We start from the raw sequence: 22,619 nt of genomic DNA, 5'->3' as shown, positions 1-22,619 counted from the left end.
GGTCATGGGGACTCTGGTAACGTGGTGGAATATTTCACCTGGACATTCAGACAGTGGAAAATTGGTGGAAGGTTTCAACAGGACATTGGGACAGTTGGTAAGTGGTGGAAGATTTGGCCAGGTGAGTGAGTCAGTGGTGGAAGTTTAACCAGGACATTGGTCCAGTGGGAAAGTGGGGGAACATATCACCATGAGAGTAGGAAAGTGGTGAAAGGTTTCACCAGGATATTGGGACAGTGGGAACGTGGTGAAGTGTTTCGCGATGATATTGGGGCAGTGGGAAAGTGGTGTACGATTTGACCAGGAGGGTGGAGACGTGGCGTAAAGACGCACCAGGATATTGGGACAGTTGAAACGTAGTGAAAGGATTCACCAGGTTATTGGGACAGTGGGGTAGTGGGGGAAAGTTTCACCAGCATATTGGGACAGTGGAAATATGGTGTAAGGTTACACCTGGATATTGGGACAGTTGGAACGTAGTGAAAGGTTTCAACAGGATAGTGGGACAGTGGAAAAGTGGGGGAAGGTTTCACCAAGATATTGGGACAGAGGGAAAGTGGTGGAAGATTTAATCAGGACAGTGGAATAGTGGTGGAAGGTTTAGCCATGACATGTGGACTGTGGGAATCTGTTGATAGGTTTTCCTTGAATATTCGGTGAGTGGGAAGCTGGTGGAAAATTTCACAAGGACAGTGGAGATGTGGTGGAATGTTTCTCCTGGCTAGTGGGAAATTGGTCAATGGTTTGACCAGGACATTGGTACAGTGGGAAGGAGCTGGAAGGTTTCACGAAGACATTTGGACAGTGGGAAGATGATGTAAGGATTTATCAGGGCAATGGGACCGTGGGAATGAGGTGGAGGTATTCGCCATGACATTGGGACGGTGCGAACGTGGTGAAAGATTTCAGCAGGATATTGGGAAAGTGGGAAAGTGGTGGACGATTTCACTAGGACCGTGGGAAAGTGGTGGAAGGTTTAACCAGGACATTGGTACTGTGGGAAAGTGGAGGAACGTTTTACAACGACATGGGGACAGCGGGAATGTGGTGTAAGGTTGAACCAAGATATTGGGACAATGGGGAATTGGTCGAAAGTTCCACTAGGACATTGGAACAGTGGAGTGGTAACGTGGTGAAATGTTTCACCATTGTATTGGCACAGTGGAAAGGTGATTGAAGTTTTCACCAGGACATTAGCACGGTGGAAAAGTGTTGGAAGTTTTGACAAGGATTTTGGGCCATTTGGAAATTGATGGAAGGTTTTACCAGTGCCGTTGGTCATTGCGATAGTGGTTGAACGATTCACAAGGTCATTGGGTCAGTGGGAAGCTAGTGAAAGTTTTCACCAGGATATTGAGACAGTTGGAACGTGGTGACAGGATTTACAATGGTATTAGGACAGTCGGAAAGTGGTGTAAGGTACCACCAGGATATTCAGACAGTTGGAAAGTAATGAAAAATTGCACCTGGACAGTGGGAACGTGGTGAAAGGTTGCACGAGGATATTGGGGCAGTGGGAAAGTGGTGGAAGATTTCACAACGACAGTGAGACAGTGGGAAAGTGGTGTAAGGTTTCACGAGGATATTTGGACATTTGAAACGTGGTGAAAGGTTTCACCAAGATAGTTGGATAGTGGGAAAGTGGGGGAAGTTTGCACCAGGATATTGGGACAGTGGGAAAGTGGGGGGAGATTTGACTAGGAGCGTGGAGAAATGGCGGAATGTTGCACCATGAGATTGGTATGTTGGGAAAGTGGTGAACGGTTTCACCAGGATATTGGGACAGTGGCGAATTGATGATAAGTTTCACCAGGACAGTGGGGAAGTGGTGGTAGATTTAACCAGGATATTGGGACAATGTGAATATTGTGAAAGGTTTCACCAGGTCATGGGGACTCTGGTAACGTGGTGGAATATTTCACCTGGACATTCAGACAGTGGAAAAGTGGTGGAAGGTTTCAACAGGACATTGGGACAGTTGGTAAGTGGTGGAAGATTTGACCAGGTGAGTGGGTCAGTGGTGGAAGTTTAACCAGGACATTGGTACAGTGGGAAAGTGGTGCAAGGTTTCACGAGGATATTTGAAGAGTTGCAACGTGCTGAAAGCATTCAACGGGATTGTGGGAATGTTTGCAAGTGGGGAAAGGTTTCACCATGATATTGGGACAGTGGGAACGTGGTGAAGTGTTTCGCAATGATATTGGGGCAGTGGGAAAGTGGTGTACGTTTTGACAAGGAGGGTGGAGACGTGGCGGAAAGATGCACCATGATATTGGGACAGTAGAAACGTAGTGAAAAGTTTCACCAGTTTATTGGGACAGTAGGGTAGTTGGGGAAAGTTTCACCAGGATATTGGGACAGTGGAAATATGGTGTAAGGTTACACCTGGATATTGGGATAGTTAGAACGTGGTGAAAGGTTTCACCAGGATAGTGGGACAGTGTAAAAGTGGTGGAAGATTTAATCAGGACAGTGGAATAGTGGTGGAAGGTTTAGCCATGACATGCGGACTGTGGGAATCTGTTGATAGGTTTTCCTTGAATATTCGGACATTGGGAAGGTGGTAGAAATTTTCACGAGGACAGTGGAGATGTGGTGGAAAGGTTCTCCTGGCTAGTGGGAAATTGGTGAATGGTTTAACCAGCACATTGGTACAGTGGGAAGGAGCTGGAAAGTTTCACGAAGACATTTGTATAGTGGGAAGATGATGTAAGGTTTTATCAGGGCAATGGGACCGTGGGAATGTGGTGGAGGTATTCGCCATGACATTGGGACGGTGCGAACATGGTGAAAGATTTCACCAGGATATTGGGACAGTGGGAAAGTGGTGGACGATTTCACTAGGACCGTGGGAAAGTGGTGGAAGGTTTAACCAGGACATTGGTACTGTGGGAAAGTGGAGGAACGTTTTACATCGACATGGGGACAGCGGGAATGTGGTGTAAGGTTGAACCAAGATATTGGGACAATGGGGAATTGGTCGAAAGTTCCACTAGGACATTGGAACAGCGGAGTGGGAACGTGGTAAAATGTTTCACCATTGTATTGGCACAGTGGAAAGGTGATTGAAGTTTTCACCAGGACATTAGCACAGTGGAAATGTGTTGGAAGTTTTGACAAGGACTTTGGGCCATTGGGAAATTGATGGAAGGTTTTACCAGTGCTGTTGGTCAGTGCGAAAGTGGTTGAAGGATTCACAAGGTCATTGGGTCACTGGGAAGCTAGTGAAAGTTTTCACCAGGATATTGAGACAGTTGGAACGTGGTGACAGGATTTACAATGGTGTTGGGACAGTCGGAAAGTGGTGTAAGGTACCACCAGGATATTCAGACAGTTGGAAAGTAATGTAAAATTGCACCTGGGCAGTGGGAAAGTGGTGGAAGGTTTCTCCAGGACATTTCGACAGTTGGAATGCGGTGGAAGGTTTCAACGGGACAGTGGGACAGTGGAAAAGTGGTGGAAGATTTAATCAGGATATTAAAGACAATGGGAATGTTGTGGAAGTTTTCACCAGGATATTGGGACAGTGGGAAATTGGTTGGAAGATTTCACCAGGACAGTGGGGAAGTGGTGGAAAATTTCACCATTATATTTGAATATTGAAAACGTTGTGAGAGGTTTTACCAGCATATTCGGACAGTGGGAAAGTGGTGGAAGATTTCACCAGGACAGTGTGAAAGTGGTGGAAGTTTTAACCAGGACATTGGTACAGTGGAAAAGTGGTGTAAGGTTGCACGAGGATATTTGGAGAGTTGCAACATGGTGAATCGTTTCACCAGGATTGTGGGACAGTCTGAAAGTGGGGAAAGGTTTCACCAGGATTTTGGGACAGTTGAAAAATGGTGGAAGGTTTCAACAGGACACTGGGACAGTTCAAAAGTGGTGGAAGATTTGACCAGGAGAGTGGGGAAGTGGTGGATGTTTAACCAGGACATTGGTACAGTGGGAAAGTGGTGGAACATTTCACCAGGACAGCGGGAAAGTGGTCAACGGTTTCACCAGGATATTGGAAGAGTAAAAACGTGGTGAAAGGTTTCACCAGGAATATGGGACAGTGGGAAAGTGGTGGAAGATTTCACCAGGACAGTGGGAAAGTGGTGAACGGTTTCACCAGGATATTGGGACGGTGGAAACGTGGTGAAAGGTTTCACGAAGATATTTGGGCAGTGGAAAAAGGGTGGAAGATTTGAGCAGGAAAGTGGAGAAGTGGCGGAATGTTCCACCGGTATATTGGAAGAGTAGAAACGTGGTAAAAATTCTCACCAGGTTATTGTGACAGTGGCGAATTGGGGATAAGTTTCACCATGACAGTGGGGAAGTGGTGGAAAATTTCACCAGGATATTGGAATAATGAAGACGTGGTGAAAGGTTTCACCAGGATATTTGGAGAATGGGAAAGTGGTGGAAGATTTCACCAAGACAGTGGGAAAGTGGTCGAAGATTTACCCAGTACATTCGTACAGTCTGTAAGTGGTGTAAGGTTTCACGAGGATATTTGGAGAGTTGCAACTTGTTGAAAGGTTTCACCAGGATAGTGGGACAGTGGAAATGTGGTGGAAAGTTTAATCAGGAAATTAAGGCAATGTGAATTTTGTGAAAGGTTTCACCAGGTCATGGGGACTCTCGTAACGTGGTGGAATATTTCACCTTTACATTCGGACAGTGGAAAAGTGGTGGAAGGTTTCAACAGGACATTGGGACCGTTGGTAAGTGGTGGAAGATTTGACCAGGTGAGTGGGTCAGTGGTGCAAGTTTAACCAGGACATTGGTACAGTGGGAAAGTGGTGCAAGGTTTCACGAGGATATTTGAAGAGTTGCAACGTGCTGAAAGCATTCAACAGGATTGTGGGACTGTTTGCAAGTGGGGAAAGGTTTCACCATGATATTGGGACAGTGGGAACGTGGTGAAGTGTTTCGCGATGATATTGGGGCAGTGGGAAAGTGGTGTACGATTTGACCAGGAGGGTGGAGATGTGGCGGACAGATACACCAGGATATTGGGACAGTAGAAACGTAGTGAAAAGTTTCACCAGGTTATTGGGACATTAGGGTAGTGGGGGAAAGTTTCACCAGGATATTGGGACAGTGGAAATATGGTGTAAGGTTACACCTGGATATTGGGATAGTTGGAGCGTGGTGACAGGATTTACAATGGTATTAGGACAGTCGGAAAGTGGTGTAAGGTACCACCAGGATATTCAGACAGTTGGAAAGTAATGAAAAATTGCACCTGGACAGTGGGAACGTGGTGAAAGGTTGCACGAGGATATTGGGGCAGTGGGAAAGTGGTGGAAGATTTCACAACGACAGTGAGACAGTGGGAAAGTGGTGTAAGGTTTCACGAGGATATTTGGACATTTGAAACGTGGTGAAAGGTTTCACCAAGATAGTGGGATAGTGGGAAAGTGGGGGAAGTTTGCATCAGGATATTGGGACATTGGGAAAGTGGGGGAAGATTTGACAAGGAGCGTGGAGAAATGGCGGAATGTTGCACCAGGAGATTGGTACAGTGGGAAAGTGGTGAACGGTTTCACCAGGATATTGGGACAGTGGCGAATTGATGATAAGTTTCACCAGGACAGTGGGGAAGTGGTGGTAGATTTAACCAGGATATTGGGACAATGTGAATATTGTGAAAGGTTTCACCAGGTCATGGGGACTCTGGTAACGTGGTGGAATATTTCACCTGGACATTCAGACAGTGGAAAATTGGTGGAAGGTTTCAACAGGACATTGGGACAGTTGGTAAGTGGTGGAAGATTTGGCCAGGTGAGTGAGTCAGTGGTGGAAGTTTAACCAGAACATTGGTCCAGTGGGAAAGTGGGGGAACATATCACCATGAGAGTAGGAAAGTGGTGAAAGGTTTCACCAGGATATTGGGACAGTGGGAACGTGGTGAAGTGTTTCGCGATGATATTGGGGCAGTGGGAAAGTGGTGTACGATTTGACCAGGAGGGTGGAGACGTGGCGTAAAGACGCACCAGGATATTGGGACAGTAGAAACGTAGCGAAAGGATTCACCAGGTTATTGGGACAGTGGGGTAGTGGGGGAAAGTTTCACCAGCATATTGGGACAGTGGAAATATGGTGTAAGGTTACACCTGGATATTGGGACAGTTGGAACGTAGTGAAAGGTTTCAACAGGATAGTGGGACAGTGGAAAAGTGGGGGAAGGTTTCACCAAGATATTGGGACAGTGGGAAAGTGGTGGGAGATTTAATCAGGACAGTGGAATAGTGGTGGAAGGTTTAGCCATGACATGTGGACTGTGGGAATCTGTTGATAGGTTTTCCTTGAATATTCGGTGAGTGGGAAGCTGGTGGAAAATTTCACAAGGACAGTGGAGATGTGGTGGAATGTTTCTCCTGGCTAGTGGGAAATTGGTGAATGGTTTGACCAGGACATTGGTACAGTGGGAAGGAGCTGGAAGGTTTCACGAAGACATTTGGACAGTGGGAAGATGATGTAAGGATTTATCAGGGCAATGGGACCGTGGGAATGAGGTGGAGGTATTCGCCATGACATTGGGACGGTGCGAACGTGGTGAAAGATTTCAGCAGGATATTGGGAAAGTGGGAAAGTGGTGGACGATTTCACTAGGACCGTGGGAAAGTGGTGGAAGGTTTAACCAGGACATTGGTACTGTGGGAAAGTGGAGGAACGTTTTACAACGACATGGGGACAGCGGGAATGTGGTGTAAGGTTGAACCAAGATATTGGGACAATGGGGAATTGGTCGAAAGTTCCACTAGGACATTGGAACAGTGGAGTGGTAACGTGGTGAAATGTTTCACCATTGTATTGGCACAGTGGAAAGGTGATTGAAGTTTTCACCAGGACATTAGCACAGTGGAAAAGTGTTGGAAGTTTTGACAAGGATTTTGGGCCATTTGGAAATTGATGGAAGGTTTTACCAGTGCCGTTGGTCATTGCGATAGTGGTTGAACGATTCACAAGGTCATTGGGTCAGTGGGAAGCTAGTGAAAGTTTTCACCAGGATATTGAGACAGTTGGAACGTGGTGACAGGATTTACAATGGTATTAGGACAGTCGGAAAGTGGTGTAAGGTACCACCAGGATATTCAGACAGTTGGAAAGTAATGAAAAATTGCACCTGGACAGTGGGAACGTGGTGAAAGGTTGCACGAGGATAATGGGGCAGTGGGAAAGTGGTGGAAGATTTCACAACGACAGTGAGACAGTGGGAAAGTGGTGTAAGGTTTCACGAGGATATTTGGACATTTGAAACGTTGTGAAAGGTTTCACCAAGATAGTTGGATAGTGGGAAAGTGGGGGAAGTTTGCACCAGGATATTGGGACAGTGGGAAAGTGGGGGGAGATTTGACTAGGAGCGTGGAGAAATGGCAGAATGTTGCGCCATGAGATTGGTATATTGGGAAAGTGGTGAACGGTTTCACCAGGATATTGGGACAGTGGCGAATTGATGATAAGTTTCACCAGGACAGTGGGGAAGTGGTGGTAGATTTAACCAGGATATTGGGACAATGTGAATATTGTGAAAGGTTTCACCAGGTCATGGGGACTCTGGTAACGTGGTGGAATATTTCACCTGGACATTCAGACAGTGGAAAAGTGGTGGAAGGTTTCAACAGGACATTGGGACAGTTGGTAAGTGGTGGAAGATTTGGCCAGGTGAGTGAGTCAGTGGTGGAAGTTTAACCAGGACATTGGTCCAGTGGGAAAGTGGGGGAACATATCACCATGAGAGTAGGAAAGTGGTGAAAGGTTTCACCAGGATATTGGGACAGTGGGAACGTGGTGAAGTGTTTCGCGATGATATTGGGGCAGTGGAAAAGTGGTGTATTATTTGACCAGGAGGGTGGAGACGTGGCGTAAAGACGCACCAGGATATTGGGACAGTAGAAACGTAGTGAAAGGTTTCACCAGGTTATTGGGACAGTGGGGTAGTGGGGGAAAGTTTCACCAGGATATTGGGACAGTGGAAATATGGTGTAAGGTTACACCTGGATATTGGGACAGTTGGAACGTAGTGAAAGGTTTCAACAGGATAGTGGGACAGTGGGAAAGTGGGGGAAGGTTTCACCAAGATATTGGGACAGTGGGAAAGTGGTGGAAGATTTAATCAGGACAGTGGAATAGTGGTGGAAGGTTTAGCCATGACATGTGGACTGTGGGAATCTGTTGATAGGTTTTCCTTGAATATTCGGTGAGTGGGAAGGTGGTGGGAAATTTCACAAGGACAGTGGAGATGTGGTGGAATGTTTCTCCTGGCTAGTGGGAAATTGGTGAATGGTTTGACTAGGACATTGGTACAGTGGGAAGGAGCTGGAAGGTTTCACGAAGACATTTGGACAGTGGGAAGATGATGTAAGGTTTTATCAGGGCAATGGGACCGTGGGAATGAGGTGGAGGTATTCGCCATGACATTGGGACGGTGCAAACGTGGTGAAAGATTTCACCAGGATATTGGGAAAGTGGGAAAGTGGTGGACGATTTCACTAGGACCGTGGGAAAGTGTTGGAAGGTTTAACCAGGACATTGGTACTGTGGGAAAGTAGATGAAGGTTTTACAACGACATGGGGACAGCGGGAATGTGGTGTAAGGTTGAACCAAGATATTGGGACAATGGGGAATTGGTCGAAAGTTCCACTAGGACATTGGGACAGTGGAGTGGGAACGTGGTGAAATGTTTCACCATTGTATTGGCACAGTGGAAAGGTGATTGAAGTTTTCACCAGGAAATTAGCACAGTAGTAAAGTGTTGGAAGTTTTGACAAGGACTTTGGGCCAGTCGGAAGTTGATGGAAGGTTTTACCAGTGCTGTTGGTCAGTTCGAAAGTGATGGAAGGATTCACAAGGTCATTGGGTCAGTGGTAAGCTAGTGAAAGTTTTCACCAGGATATTGGGAGAGTTGGAAAGTGGTGGAAGATTTGACCAGGAGAGTGCGGAAGTGGTGGAAGTTTAACCAGGAGATTGGTACAGTGGGAAAGTGGTGAACGGTTCCACCAGGATATTGGAATAGTGAAAACGTAGTGAAAGGTTTCACCAGGTTATTTGGACAGTGGCGAATTGGGGATAAGTTTCACCAGGACAGTGAGGAAGTGGTGGTAGATTTAACCAGGATATTGGGACAATGTGAATATTGTGATAGGTTTCACCATGTCATGGGGACTCTCGTAACGTGGTGGAATATTTCACCTGGACATTCGGACGGTGGGAAAGTGGTGGAAGGTTTCAACAGGACATTGGGACAGTTGGTAAGTGGTGGAAGATTTTGCCAGGTGAGTTGGTCAGTGGTGGTAGCTTAACCAGGACATTGGTCCAGTGGGAAAGTGGTGCAAGGTTTCACGAGGATATTGGAAGAATTGCAACATGCTGAAAGCTTTCCACAGGATTGTGGGACTGTTTGCAAGTGGGGAAAGGTTTCACCAGGATATTGGGACAGTGGGAAAGTGGTGGAACATTTCACCAGGACAGTTGGAAAGCGGTGAACGGTTTCAGCAGGATATTGGGACGGTGGGAACGTGGTGAAGTGTTTCGCGATAATATTGGGGCAGTGGGAAAGTGGTGTACGATTTGACCAGGAGGGGAAGACGTGGCGGAATGATGCACCAGGATATTGGGACAGTAGAAACGTAGTGAAAAGGTTCACCAGGTTATTGGAACAGTGGGGTTGTGGGGGAAAGTTTCACCAGGATATTGGGACAGTGGAAATATGGTGTAAGGTTACACCTGGATATTGGGACATTTGGAACGTGGTGAAAGGTTTCACCAGGATAGTGGGACAGTGGGAAAGTGGGGGAAGATTTCACGAGGATATTGGGGCAGTGGGAAAGTGGTGGAAGATTTCACAACGACAGTGAGACAGTAGGAAAGTGGTGGACGATTTCACTAGGACCGTGGGAAAGTGGTGGAAAGTTTAACCAGGACATTGGTACTGTGGGAAAGTGGTGGAAAATTTTACAACGACTTGGGGACAGCGGGAATGTGGTGTAAGGTTCAACCAAGTTATTGAGACAATGGGGAATTGGTCGAAAGTTCCACTAGGACATTGGGACAGTGGAGTGGGAACGTGGTGAAATGTTTCACCATTGTATTGGCACAATGGATAGGTGATTGAAGTTTTGACCAGGACATTAGTACAGTGGAAAATTGTTGAAAGTTTTGACAAGGACTTTGGGCCAGTGGGAAATTGATGGAAGGTTTTACCAGTGCTGTTGGTCAGTGCAAAAGTGGTTGAAGGATTCACAAGGTCATTGGGTCAGTGGGAAGCTAGTGAAAGTTTTCAGCAGTATATTGAGACAGTTGGAACATGGTGACAGGATTTACAATGGTATTGGGACAGACGGTAAGTTGTGTAAGGTACCACCAGGATATTCAGACAGTTGGAAAGTAGTGAAAAATTGCACCTGGACAGTGGGAAAGTGGTGGAAGGTTTCTCCAGGACATTTGGACAGTTGGAATGCGGTGCAAAGTTTCAACGGGACAGTGGGACAGCGGAAAAGTGGTGGAAGATTTAATCAGGATATTAAAGACAATGGGAATGTTGTGGAAGTTATCACCAGGATATTGGGACAGTGGGAAATTGGTTGGAAGATTTCACCAGGACAGTGGGGAAGTGGTGGAAAATTTCACCATTATATTTGAATATTGAAAACGTTGTGAGAGGTTTTACCAGCATATTCGGACAGTGGGAAAGTGGTGGAAGTTTTAAGCAGGACATTGGTACAGTGGAAAAGTGGTGTAAGGTTGCACGAGGACATTTCGAGAGTTGCAACATGGTGAAACGTTTCACCAGGATTGTGGGACAGTCTGAAAGTGGGGATAGGATTCACCAGGATATTGGGACAGTTGAAAAGTGGTGGAAGGTTTCAAGAGGACATTGGGACAGTTAGTAAGTGGTGGAAGATTTGACCAGGTGAGTGGTTCAGTGGTGGAAGTTTAACCAAAACATTGGTACAGTGGGAAAGTGGTGCAAGCTTTCACGAGGATATTTGAAAAGTTGCAACGTGCTGAAAGCTTTCCACAGGATTGTGGGACTGTTTGCAAGAGAGGAAAGATTTCACCAGGATATTGGGACAGTGGTAAAGTGGTGGAACATATCACCTGGACGGTTGGAAAGTGGTGAACGGTTTCACGAGGATATTGGGACAGTGGGAACGTGGTGAAGTGGTTCGCAATGATATTGGGGCACTGGGAAAGTGGTGTAAGATTTGACCAGGAGGGTGGAGACGTGGCGGAAAGATGCACCAGGATATTGGGACTGTAGAAACGTAGTGAAAAGTTTCACCAGGTTATTGGGACAGTGGGGTAGTCGGGGAAAGTTTCACCAGGATATTGGGACAGTGGAAATATGGTGTAAGATTACACCTGGATATTGGGAGAGTTGGAACATGGTGAAAGGTTTCACTAGGATAGTGGGACAGTGGGAAAGTGGGGGAAGATTTCACGAGGATATTGGGGCAGTGGGAAAGTGGTGGAAGATTTCACAACGACAGTGAGACAGTGGAAAAGTGGTGGACGATTTCACTAGGACCGTGGGAAAGTGGTGGAAGGTTAAACCAGGACATTGGTACTGTGGGAAAGTGGTGGAAAGTTTTACAACGACATGGGGACAGCGGGAATGTGGTGTAAGGTTGAACCAAGATATTGGGACAATGGGGAATTGGTCGAAAGTTCCACTAGGACATTGGGACAGTGGAGTGTAACGTGGTGAAATGTTTCACCATTTTATTGGCACAATGGATAGGTGATTGAAGTTTTCACCAGGACATTAGTACAGTGGAAAAATGTTGGAAGTTTTGACAAGGACTTTGGGCCAGTGGGAAATTGATGGAAGGTTTTACCAGTGCTGTTGGTCAGTGCGAAAGTGGTTGAAGGATTCACAAGGTCATTGGGTCAGTGGGAAGCTAGTGAAAGTTTTCACCAGGATATTGAGACAGTTGTAACGTGGTGACAGGATTTACAATGGTATTGGGACAGTCGGAAAATGGTGTAAGGTACCACCAGCATATTCAAACAGTTGGAAAGTAGTGAAAAATTGCACCTGGACAGTGGGAAAGTGGTGGAAGGTTTCTCCAGGACATTTGGACAGTTGGAATGTGGTGGAAGGTTTCAACGGGACAGTGGGACAGTGGAAAAGTGGTGGAAGATTTAATCAGGATATTAAAGACAATGGGAATGTTGTGGAAGCTTTCACCAGGATATTGGGACAGTGGGAAATTGGTTGGAAGATTTCACCAGGACAGTGGGGAAGTGGTGGAAAATTTCACCATTATATTTGAATATTGAAAACATTGTGAGAGGTTTTACCAGCATATTGGGACAGTGGGAAAGTGGTGGAAGATTTCACCAGGACAGTGTGAAAGTGGTGGAAGTTTTAACCAGGTCATTGGTACAGTGGAAAAGTGGTGTAAGGTTGCACGAGGATATTTGGAGAGTTGCAACATGGTGAAACGTTTCACCAGAATTGTGGGACAGTCTGAAAGTGGGGAAATGTTTCACCAGGATATTGGGACAGTTGAAAAGTGGTGGAAGGTTTCAACAGGACACTGGGACAGTTGAAAAGTGCTGGAAGATTTGACCAGGAGAGTGGGGAAGTGGTGGATGTTTAACCAGGACATTGGTACAGTGGGAAAGTGGTGGAACATTTCACCAGGACAGCGGGAAAGTGGTGAACGGTTTCACCAGGATATTGGAAGAGTAAAAACGTGGTGAAAGGTTTCACCAGGAATATGGGACAGTTGGAAAGTGGTGGAAGATTTCACCAGGACAGTGGGAAAGTGGTGAACGGTTTCACCAGGATATTGGGACGGTGGAAACGTGGTGAAAGGTTTCACGAAGATATTTGGGCAGTGGGAAAAGGGTGGAAGATTTGAGCAGGAAAGTGGAGAAGTGGCGGAATGTTGCACCGGTATATTGGAAGAGTAGAAACGTGGTGAAAATTCTCACCAGGTTATTGTGACAGTGGCGAATTGGGGATAAGTTTCACCATGACAGTGGGGAAGTGGTGGAAAATTTCACCCGGATATTGGAGTAATGAAGACGTGGTGAAAGGTTTCACCAGGATATTTGGACAATGGGAAAGTGGTGGAAGATTTCACCAAGACAGTGGGAAAGTGGTCGAAGATTTACCCAGGACATTGGTATAGTCTGTAAGTGGTGTAAGGTTTCACGAGGATATTTGGAGAGTTGCAACTTGTTGAAAGGTTTCACCAGGATAGTGGGAGAGTGCAAATGTGGTGGAAAGTTTAATCAGGAAATTAAGGCAATGTGAATTTTGTGAAAGGTTTCACCAGTTCATCGGGACTCTCGTAACGTGGTGGAATATTTTACCCGGACATTCGGACAGTGGTAAAGTGGTGGAAGGTTTCAAAAAGACATTGGGACAGTAGGAAATTGGTGGAGGATTTGACGAGGAGAGTGCGGAAGTGGTGGAAATTTAACCAGGAGATTGGTACAGTGGGAAAGTGGTGTAAGGTTTCACGAGCATATTGGGACATTTGAAACGTGGTGAAAGGTTTCACCAAGATAGTGGGATAGTGGGAAAGTGGGGGAAGTTTGCACCAGGATATTGGGACAGTGGGAAAGTGAGGGAAGATTTGACTAGGAGCGTGGAGAAATGGCGGAATGTTGCACCAGGATATTGGGACAGTAGAAACGTGGTGAAAGGTTTCACCAAGTTATTGGGACAGTGGCGAATTTCGGATACTTTTCACCAGGACAGTGGGGAAGTGGTGGTAAATTTAACCAGGATATTGGGACAATGTGAATATTGTGAAAGGTTTCACCAGGTCATGGGGACTGTCGTAACGTGGTGGAATATTTCACCTTTACATTCGGACAGTGGAAAAGTGGTGGAAGGTTTCAACAAGACATTGGGACAGTTGGTAAGTGGTGGAAGATTTGACCAGGTGAGTGGGTCAGTGGTGGAAGTTTAACCAGGACATTGGTACAGTGGGAAAGTGGTGCAAGGTTTCACGAGGATATTTGAAGAGTTGCAACGTGCTGAAAGCATTCAACAGGATTGTGGGACTGTTTGCAAGTGGGGAAAGGTTTCACCATGATATTGGGACAGTGGGAACGTGGTGAAGTGTTTCGCTATGATATTGGGGCAGTGGGAAAGTGGTGTACGATTTGGCCAAGAGGGTGGAGATGTGGCGGAAAGATGCACCAGGATATTGGGACAGTAGAAACGTAGTGAAAAGTTTCACCAGGTTATTGGGACAGTAGGGTAGTGGGGGAAAGTTTCACCAGGATATTGGGACAGTGGAAATATGGTGTAAGGTTACACCTGGATATTGGGATAGTTGGAACGTGGTGAAAGGTTTCACCAGGATAGTGGGACAGTGTAAAAGTGGTGGAAGATTTAATCAGGTCAGTGGAATAGTGGTGGAAGGTTTAGCCATGACATGTGGACTGTGGGAATCTGTTGATAGGTTTTCCTTGAATATTCGGACAGTGGGAAGGTGGTGGAAATTTTCACAAGGACAGTGGATATGTGGTGGAAAGGTTCTCCTGGCTAGTGGGAAATTGGTGAATGGTTTGACCAGCACATTGGTACAGTGGGAAGGAGCTGGAAGGTTTCACGAAGACATTTGGACAGTGGGAAGATGATGTAAAGTTTTATCAGGGCAATGGGACCGTGGGAATGTGGTGGAGGTATTCGCCATGACATTGGGACGGTGCGAACGTGGTGAAGGATTTCACCAGGATATTGGGACAGTGGGAAAGTGGTGGACGATTTCACTAGGACCGTGGGAAAGTGGTGGAAGGTTTAACCAGGACATTGGTACTGTGGGAAAGTGGAGGAACGTTTTACAACGACATGGGGACAGCGGGAAGGTGGTGTAAGTTTGAACCAAGATATTGGGACAATGGGGAATTGGTCGAAAGTTCCACTAGGACATTTGGACAGTGGAGTGGGAACGTGGTGAAATGTTTCACCATTGTATTGGCGCAGTGGAAACGTGATTGAAGTTTTCACCAGGACATTAGCACAGTGGTAAAGTGTTGGAAGTTTTGACAAGGACTTTGGGCCAGTGGGAAATTGATGGAAGGTTTTACCAGTGCTGTTGGTCAGTTCGAAAGTGTTGGAAGGATTCACAAGGTCATTGGGTCAGTGGGAAGCTAGTGAGAGTTTTCACCAGGATATTGGGACAGTTGGAAAGTGGTGGAAGATTTGACCAGGAGAGTGCGGAAGTGGTGGAAGTTTAACCAGGAGATTGGTACAGTGGGAAAGTGGTGAACGGTTTCACCAGGATATTGGAATAGTGAAAACGTGGAGAAAGGATTCACCAGGATATTGGGACAGTGGGAAGTGGTGGAACATCTCAACAGGACAGTGGGAAAGTGGTGAACGGTTTCACCATGATGGTGGTATAGTGGGAACGTGGTGAAAGGTTGCACGAGGATACTGGGGCAGTAGGAAAGTGGTGGAAGATTTCACAACGACAGTGAGACAGTGGGAAAGTGGTGTAAGGTTTCACCAGGACATCAGTACAGTGTGAAAGTGATGGAATATTTCACAACGACTTTGAGACAGTGGGAAAGTGGTGTAAGGTTTCACCAGCACATTGGTACAGTGGGAGAGTGATGGAAGATTTCACAACGACATTGAGACAGTGGGAAAGTGGTGTAAGGTTTCACGAGGATATTGGGACATTTGAAACGTGGTGAAAGGTTTCACCAAGATAGTGGTATAGTGGGAAAGTGGGGGAGGTTTGCACCCGGATATTGGGACAGTGGGAAAGTGGGGGAAAACTTGACTAGGAGCGTGGAGAAATGGCGGAATGGTGCACTAGGATATAGGGACAGTAGAAACGTGGTGAAAGGTTTCACCAGGTTATTGGGACAGTGGCGAATTGGCGATAAGTTTCACCAGGACAGTGGGGAAGTGGTGGTAGATTTAACCAGGATATTGGGAAAATGTGAATATTGTGAAAGGTTTCACCAGGTCATGGGGACTCTCGTAACGTGGTGGAATATTTCACCTGGACATTCGGACAGTGGAAAAGTGGTGGAAGGTTTCAAGAGGACATTGGGACAGTTGGTAAGTGGTGGAAGATTTGACCAGGTGAGTGGGTCAGTGGTGGAAGTTTAACCAGGACATTGGTACAGTGGGAAAGTGGTGCAAGGTTTCACGAGGATATTTGAAAAGTTGCAACTTGCTGAAAGCTTTTCACAGGATTGTGGGACTGTTTGCAAGAGGGGAAAGGTTTCACCAGGATATTGGGACCGTGGGAACTTGGTGAAGTGGTTCGCAATGATATGGGGGCAGTGGGAAAGTGGTGTAAGATTTGACCAGGAGGGTGGAGACGTGGCGGAAAGATGCACCAGGATACTGGGACTGTAGAAACGTAGTGAAAAGTTTCACCAGGTTATTGGGACAGTGGGGTAGTCGGGGAAAGTTTCACCAGGATATGGGGACAGTGGAAATATGGTGTAAGATTACACCTGGATATTGGGACAGTTGGAACGTGGTGAAAGGTTTCACCAGGATAGTGGGACAGTGGGAAAGTGGGGGAAGATTTCACGAGGATATTGGGGCAGTGGGAAAGTGGTGGAAGATTTCACAACGACAGTGAGACAGTGGAAAAGTGGTGGACGATTTCACTAGGACCGTGGGAAAGTGGTGGAAGGTTTAACCAGGACATTGGTACTGTGGGAAAGTGGTGGAAAGTTTTACAACGACATGGGGACAGCGGGAATGTGGTGTAAGGTTGAACCAAGATATTGGGACAATGGGGAATTGGTCGAAAGTTCCACTCGGACATTGGGACAGTGGAGTGGGAACGTGGTGAAATGTTTCACCATTGTATTGGCACAATACAAAGGTGATTGAAGTTTTCAGCAGGACATTAGTACAGTGGAAAAATGTTGGAAGTTTTGAAAAGGACTTTGGGCCAGTGGGAATTTGATGGAAGGTTTTACCAGTGCTGTTGGTCAGTGCGAAAGTGGTTGAAGGATTCACAAGGTCATTGGGTCAGTGGGAAGCTAGTGAAAGTTTTCACCAGGATATTGAGACAGTTGGAACGTGGTGACAGGATTTACAATGGTATTGGGAAAGTCAGAAAGTGGTGTAAGGTACCACCAGCATATTCAAACAGTTGGAAAGTAGTGAAAAATTGCACCTGGACAGTGGGAAAGTGGTGGAAGGTTTCTCCAGGACATTTGGACAGTTGGAATATGGTGGAAGGGAAGGTTTCAACGGGACAGTGGGACAGTGGAAAAGTGGTGGAAGATTTAATCAGGATATTAAAGACAATGGGAATGTTGTGGAAGCTTTCACCAGGATATTGGGACAGTGGGAAATTGGTTGGAAGATTTCACCAGGACAGTGGGGAAGTGGTGGAAAATTTCACCATTATATTTGAATATTGAAAACGTTGTGAGAGGTTTTACCAGCATATTGGGACAGTGGGAAAGTGGTGGAAGTTTTCACCAGGACAGTGTGGAAAGTGGTGGAAGTTTTAACCAGGTCATTGGTACAGTGGAAAAGTGGTGTAAGGTTGCACGAGGAAAGTGGTGGAAGATTTCACCAGGACATTGGGAAAGTGGTGAACGGTTTCACCAGGATATTGGGACGGTGGAAACGTGGTGAAAGGTTTCACGAAGATATTTGGGCAGTGGGAAAAGGGTGGAAGATTTGAGCAGGAAAGTGGAGAAGTGGCGGAATGTTGCACCGGTATATTGGGAGAGTAGAAACGTGGTGAAAAGTTTCACCAGGTTATTGTGACAGTGGCGAATTGGGGATAAGTTTCACCATGACATTGGGGAAGTGGTGGAAAATTTCACCAGGATATTGGAATAATGAAGACGTGGTGAAAGGTTTCACCAGGATATTTGGACAATGGGAAAGTGGTGGAAGATTTCACCAAGACAGTGGGAAAGTGGTCGAAGATTTACCCAGGACATTCGTACAGTCTGTAAGTGGTGTAAGGTTTCACGAGGATATTTGGAGAGTTGCAACGTGGTGAAAGGTTTCACCAGGATAGTGGGACAGTGGAAATATGGTGGAAAGTTTAATCAGGAAATTAAGGCAATGTGAATTTTGTGAAAGGTTTCACCAGGTCATCGGGACTATCATAACTTGGTGGAGTATTTCACCCGGACATTCGGACAGTGGGAAAGTGGTGGAAGATTTCAAAAAGACATTGGGACAGTTGGAAATTGGTGGAAGATTTGACCAGGAGAGTGCAGAAGTGGTGGAAGTTTAACCAGGAGATTGGTACAGTGGGAAAGTGGTGAACGGTTTCACCAGGGTATTGGAATAGTGAAAACGTAGTGAAAGGGTTCACCAGGATATTGGGACAATGGGAAAGTGGGGGAAGTTTGCACCAGGATATTGGTACAGTGGGAAAGTGGTGCAAGGTACCACCAGGATATTCAGACAGTTGGAAAGTGATAAAAAATTGCACCTGGACAGTGGGAAAGTGGTGGAAGGTTTCTCCAGGACATTTGGACAGTTGGAATGTGGTGGAAGGTTTCAACGGGACAGTGGGACAGTGGAAAAGTGGTGGAAGATTTAATCAGGATATTAAAGACAATGGGAATGTTGTGGAAGTTTTCACCAGCATATTGGGACAGTGGGAAATTGGTTGGAAGATTTCACCAGGACAGTGGTGAAGTGGTGGAAAATTTCACCAGTATATTTGTATATTGAAAACGTGGTGAAAAGTTTTTCCATGATATTGGGATAGTGGAAAAGTGATGGAAGATTTCACGAGGACAGTGTGAAAGTGGTGGAAGTTTTAACCAGGACATTGGTACAGTGGAAAAGTGGTGTAAGGTTGCGCGAGGATATTTGGAGAGTTGCAACATGGTGAAATGTTTCACCAGGATTGTGGGACAGTGTGAAAGTGTCGGAACGTTTCACCAGGACATGTGGACAGTGGGAACCCGTTGATAGATTTTACCAGAATATTCGGACAGTGGGAAGGTGGTGGAAGATTTCACCAGGACAGTGGGGAAGTGCTGGAAAATTTCACCTTGACTGTGGGAATTTGGTGGATGGTTTGACCAGAACTTTGGTACAGTGGGAAAGAGCTGGAAGGTTTCATGAGGACATTGGGACTTTGGGAAGGTGATGGAAGGTTTTATCAGGACAATGGAACCGTGGGAATGTGGTGAAGGAATTCGCCATGACATTGGGACGGTGGGAACGTGGTGAAAGATTTCACCAGGATATTGGGACAGTGGGAAATGATGGGAGATTTCTCTCGGACAGTGGGAAAGTGGTGGAAGGGTTAACCAGGACATTGGTACAGTGGGAAACTGGTTGAATGTTTCACAAGGACATTATGACAGTGACAAAGTGATGTAAGGTTTCACAAGGATATTGGGACAGTTGAAACGTAGTGAAAGGTTTCGCCAGGATAGTGGGTCAGTGGGAAAGTGGGGGACGTTTCTACCAGGGCGTTTGGAGAGTGGGAATCTGGTGGAAGGATTCACCAGGTCATTGGGTCAGTGGGAATCTAGTGAAAGGTTTTACCAGGATATTGAGACAGGTGGAACATGGTGATTGGTTTCACCAGGATATTGGGACAGTCAGAATGTGGTGTAAGTTATCACCAGAATATTTAGACAGTTGGAGTAGTGGAAGATTGCACCTGGACAGTGGGGAGTTGGTGGAAGGTTTTTCCTGGGCATTAGAACAGTGGAAATGTGATGGAAGGTTTAATCAGGATATTAAGACAATGTGAATATTGTGGATGGTTTCACCAGGTCATTGGGACTCTCGGAACGTGGGGGAATACTTCACCTGGACACTCGGACAGCAAAAAGTGGTGGAAGGTTTCAACAGGACATTGGGAAGTGGAAAATTCGTGGAAGATTACTCTAGCACAGTGGTGAAGTGGTGGAAAACTACCAGGATATTGGAATAATGAAAATGTGGTGAAAATCAATAATGGAACCGTGGGTATGTGGTGGAGGTATTCGCCATGACATTGGGACGGTGGGAACGTGGTGAAATATTTCACCAAGACGGTGGGAAAGTGGTGGAAGATTTGCCCAGGACATTGGTATTGTGCGAAAGTGGTGTAAAGTATCACGAGGATATTTGGAGAGTTGCAACGTGGTGAAAGGTTTCACCAGGATAGTGGGACAGTGGAAATGTGGTAGAATGTTTAATCAGGACATGAAGACAATGTGAATATTGTGAAATGTTTCACCAGGTCATTGGGTCTCTCGGAACGTGGTGGAATATTTCACCTGGACATTCGAACAGTGGGAACGTGGTGGAAGGTTTCAACAGGAGATTGGGTCAGTTGGAAATTGGTGGAAGATTTCACCAGGGGAATGGGGAAGCGGTGGAAGGTTTAACCACGACATTGGTACAGTGGGAAAGTGCTGGAACATCTCACCAGGACAGTGGGAAAGTGGTGAACAATTTCACCAGGATATTGGAATAGTGAAAACGTGGTTAAACGTTTCACAATGATATTGGGACAGTGGGAAAGTGGTGAAACATTTCACCAGGACAGTGGGAAAATAGTGAACGGTTTCGCCAGGATATTGGGACAGTGGGAACGTGGTGCAAGATTTCACGAGGATAATTGGGCAGTGGGAAAGTGGTGGAAGAAATCTCCTGGTCATTGGGTCAGTGGGAAGCTCGTGAAAGCCTTTACCAAGATTTTGGGACAGTTGGAACGTGGTGATAGATTTCACCAGGATATTGGAAGAGTCGGAATGTGGTGTATGTTATCACCATGATATTCATACAGTTGGAAAGTAGTGGAAGATTGCACCTGGGCAGTGGGAAAGTGGTGGATGGTTTCACCAGGACAGTGGGGAAGTGGTGGAAAATTTCAATGTCACAGGTCATTGGGACAGTTGAAAAGTGGTTGAAGATTTAATCAGGATATTAAGACAATGGGAATGTTGTGCAAGCTTTCACCAGGATATTGGGACAGTGGGTAATTGGAGGAACATATCACCAGGACAGTTGGAAAGTGGTGAACGGTTTCACCAGGATATCGGGACAGTCGGAACGTGGTGAAAGGTTTCACGACGATATTTGGGCAGTGGGAAAGGGGTGGAAGCTTTGAGCAGGAGAGTGGAGAAGATGTGGAATGTTGCACCGGGATATTGGGAGAGTAGAAACGTGGTGAAAAGTTTCACCAGGTTATTGGGACAGTGGCGAATTGGGGATAAGTTTCACCAGGACAGTGGAGAAGTGGTGGAAAATTTCACCAGTGTATTGGAATAATGAAGTCGAGGTGAAAGGTTTCACCAGGATATTTGGACAATGGGAAAGTGGTGGAAGATTTCACCAAGACAGTGGGAAAATGGACGAAGATTTATCCAGGACATTGGTACAGTGTGTAAGTGGTGTAAGATTTCACGAGGATATTTGGAGGGTTGCAACGTGGTGAAAGGTTCACCAGGATAGTGGGACAATGGAAATGTGGTGGAAAGTTTAATCAGGACATTAAGACCAAGTGAATATTGTGAAAGGTGTCACCAGGTCATCGGGACTCTCGCAACATGGTGGAACATTTCATCTGGACATTCGGACAGTGGGAAAGTGGTGGAAGGTTTCACCAGGATATTGGGACAGTTGGAAATTGGTGGAAGATTTCACCAGGACAGTGGGGAAGTGGTGGAAAATTTCACAACGATATTGGAATAGTGAACACGTGTTTAAAGGTTTCTCCCGGATATTGGGACAGTGGGAAAGTGGTGGAAGATTTGGCCAGGACAGTGGAGAATTGGCGGAATGTTGCACCAGGATATTGGGACAGTAGAAACGTGGTGAAAAGTTTCACCAGGTTATTGGGACAGTCGAGAAACGGGAAGATTTCATCCAGGACTGTGGGATAGTGGTGGTGGGTTTAACCAGGATATTGGGACAATGTGAATATTGTGAAAGGTTTCACCAGGTCATCGGGACTCTCGTAACGTGGTGGAATATTTCACCTGGACATTCGGACAGTGCGAAAGTGGTGGAAGGTTTCAAAAAGACATTGGGACAGTTGTAAAGTGGTAGAAAATTTGACCAGGAGAGTGCGGAAGTGGTGGAAGTTTAACCCGGACATTGGTACAGAGAGAAAGCTGTGGAAAATTTCACCAGGACAGTGGGAAAGTGGTGAACGGTTTCACCAGGATATTGGAATAGTGAAAACATAGTGAAAGGTTTCAACAGGATATTGGGACAGTGGGAAAGTGGTGGAACATCTCAACAGGACCGTAGGAAAGTGGTGAACGGTTTCACCAGGATATTGGGACAGTGGAAACGTGGTGAAAGGTTTCACGAGGATATTGGGACAGTGGGAAATGGTGGAATATTTCACCAGGACAGTGGGAAAGTGGTGAACGGTTACACCACGATATTGGAATAGTGAAAACATGGTGAAAGGTTTCACCAGGATATTGGGACAGTGGGACAGTCGTGGAATATTTCACCAGCACAGTGGGAAAGTGGTGAACGGTTTCACCAGGATATTGGGACAATGGGAACGTGGTGAAAGGTTTCACGAGGATATTTGGACAATGGGAAAGTGGTGGAAGATTTCACCAAGACAGTGGGAAAGTGGTCGAAGATTTACCCAGGACATTGGTACAGTCTGTAAGTGGTGTAAGGTTTCACGAGGATATTTGGAGAGTTGCAACGTGGTGAAAGGTTCCACCAGGA

This window comes from Narcine bancroftii, chromosome 2 (assembly GCF_036971445.1).
Source record: "Narcine bancroftii isolate sNarBan1 chromosome 2, sNarBan1.hap1, whole genome shotgun sequence".
Lineage (NCBI taxonomy): Eukaryota > Metazoa > Chordata > Chondrichthyes > Torpediniformes > Narcinidae > Narcine > Narcine bancroftii.
The sequence above is the reverse complement of the archived record's forward strand: the minus strand, read 5'-3'. Positions refer to the sequence as shown.